The following is a 2,809-nucleotide window of genomic DNA, read 5'->3' as shown; positions in this document are numbered from 1 at the left end:
TCCAGCATGGGAAATGCTTAGTCCTTAGATCTTGCAGCCTGATCTAACACTGGTGCTTCTTCCATATTATTTTGAAGAGGTAATGTGACTTAAATTTATCACAAACTCCTCCCTGAGACAAGGAAAGCAATGCTCAGAGATGAACTTGTATAAAATAACCTGCTCATGAATGACATCTAAATTTAAGGGGAAATGGTGGAAACAGTGGCTGACTTTATTTTTTTAGGCTCCAAAATCACTGCAGATGGTGATTGCAGCCATGAAACTAAAAGACGCTTACTCCTTGGAAGGAAAGTTATGACCAACCTAGATAGCATATTCAAAAGCAGAGACATTACTTTGCCAACAAAGGTCCATCTAGTCAAGGCTATGCTTTTTCCAGTAGTCATGTACGGATGTGAGAGTTGGATTATAAAGAAAGCTGAGTGCACCAGCCCCAGGCATCCAGTATCATGCATCAAACCTGGACTGGCGATTCATTTCATATATGATATTATACATGTTTCAATGCCATTCTCCCAAATCATCCCACTTTCACCCTCTCCCACAGACGACCTGAGACAACCCAGAGGGATGGTACGGGGAGAGGGGAGGGAGGTGGGAGGGGGGTTCAGGATGAGGAACACGTGTATACCTGTGGCAGATTCATGTTGATGTATGGCAAAACCAATACAATATTGTAAAGTAATTAACCTGCAGTTAAAACAAATACATTTATATTAAGAAAATAAAATAAAATTAAAACCTTATCTGTAATTCACAAATAATAAAATTATTATCCCTTAAAAAAAAAAAAAAAGGAATGAAGGCTGAGCACCGAAGAATTGATGCTTTTGAACTGTGGTGTTGGAGAAGACTCTTTAGAGTCCCTTGGACTGCAAGGAGATCCAACTAGTGCATCCTAAAGGAGATCAGTCCTAGGTGTTCATTGGAAGGACTGATGTTGAAGTTGAATCTCCAGTACTTTGGCCACCTGATGCGAAGAGCTGACTCATTTAAAAAGACCCTGATGCTGGGAAAGATTAAAGGCAGGAGGAGAAGGGGATGACAGAGGATGAGATGGTTGGATGGAATCACCGACTCAATGGACATGAGTTTGTGTAAACTCTGGGAGTTGGTGATGGACAGGGAGGCCTGGAGTGCTGCATGCCATGTGTTTGCAAAGAGTTGGACATGACTGAGTGACTGAACTGAACTGAACAGATAACTATCTACCTTTAAACAGTCGATATCCATGATCTAGATTATTTTGTAATTATAAAAACACAAATACAGAGAAAAATCACGTTCTTCCTTATGATATCTTGCAGTTGTGCAAAAGTGTTCTATATCCATGTGTCATTTTCTTGATCATTTTCTAAAAGTTTACATCAGAACAAAGAAGGATGGATAGAGGGAATTGTTCCTCTCTGCCTGAATTCATTTTCTTGGGAATTACTGATAACACCGAGAACAAGATGGCTCTTTTTACCACAGTTCTTATTTATCTCATTAACTTTCTGGCACATCTTGGAATGATAACCCTGATTAGGATGGATCCCCAGCTGCACACATCCATGTAATTTTGCCTCAGTCATCTCTTCTTTTGTGATCTCTGCTATTCACAGCAATTGTGCCCAAGATGCTGATGGACAAATTTGTCTAGAACAATTCAATCTCCTTCAGTGGCTTTGCTCTGGAGTTCTTTGTCTTCTGTATCTCTACAGATTCTGAATCTCTTCTGCTGGCAGTGATGGCCTATGACTGGTACAAGGCCATCAACAGCCCCTTGCTCTATGCAGTCAGCATGTCCAGCAGGGTATGTTCCTTGCTTATGGCTGGGGTTTACCTGGTGAGAATGGAAGATGTTTTGAAACACACAACATTAGCATTCTGCTTATGTTTCTGTGGGTCAAATGAGAGTAATCATTTCTTCTGTGGCTTACCTCCACTTTACCTTCTTTCCTGCTCTGATATACAGGTCAATGAGTTGGTGTTATTCATTGTTTTACCTTCATTGAACTGAGTATCATTTCAGGAGTCTTTGTGTCTTATTGTTATACTACCCTTTCATTCTTGAAGATCCACTCTGTTGAGGGGAGGTTCAAAGCTTTTTCCACCTGCACCTCCCACTTAGCTGCAGTGGCGATTTTCCTCATAAAGAGCATAAAACTATGCTCTTTATGTATTCCAGGCCGAGTTCATCCTAATTCTCTAGATCAAGACAAGATGACCTCACTGTTTAACAGTCTTGTGACTCCAATGTTAAACCCTCTGATTTACAGTCTAAGGAACAAAGATGTGAAACAGGATCTGAAAAAAGTGAAACTTAAAAGATGAGGTTAAATGTTTATATTTCACACACATAAACACATTTTGGGTTTTGTATTTCTAGAATTATATTTCATCATACAAGAGAACCAAAAATTTCCCAATGTTTAAAATGTTATAAATGAGCATTTGTTGTATAGCCCAAATTTTAGAAATGCTACAGTCTCCAAATACAGCATGCTCATATGTATCAAGAATTTATATATACTACCTCCTCTTTGTTGAAAATTTTCCTGAATTTTCTAAGTTGATCAAATATCATTGGTTTACTCTTTCATTCAAACAAAATTTCAATTTGCCTGAAGATTTGTTATGTGCTTCCTGAGAGATTTTTGAGCATTCTTTGTATTTTATGGACATACTGTACTTTCTGTACTAATGCATATAAGCTAGTGTCACCAACTAGCATTAATTAACTAAGCAGGTAAGTAACTCAATAGAAGCCCAACAATCCTGAAATAAAATATTGACTGTTATGAAACCAAAGAAAAATCTAAAA

The 2,809-nt window shown here is 38.3% G+C and overlaps 1 pseudogene; it reads left to right on the top strand.

Annotated features, from left to right (window-relative positions):
* The first annotated feature begins 1,385 nt into the window (after nucleotides 1-1,385).
* LOC120873978 lies at nucleotides 1,386-2,319 on the top strand (annotated as a pseudogene).
* The last annotated feature ends 490 nt before the right edge of the window (nucleotides 2,320-2,809 follow it).

The sequence above is a fragment of the Oryx dammah genome, unplaced genomic scaffold (genome assembly GCF_014754425.2).
Source record: "Oryx dammah isolate SB20612 unplaced genomic scaffold, SCBI_Odam_1.1 HiC_scaffold_14, whole genome shotgun sequence".
NCBI classification, from domain to species: Eukaryota; Metazoa; Chordata; class Mammalia; order Artiodactyla; family Bovidae; genus Oryx; species Oryx dammah.
Note: the sequence above shows the minus strand (reverse complement) of the source record. Positions and strands in the feature narration are given on the sequence as shown.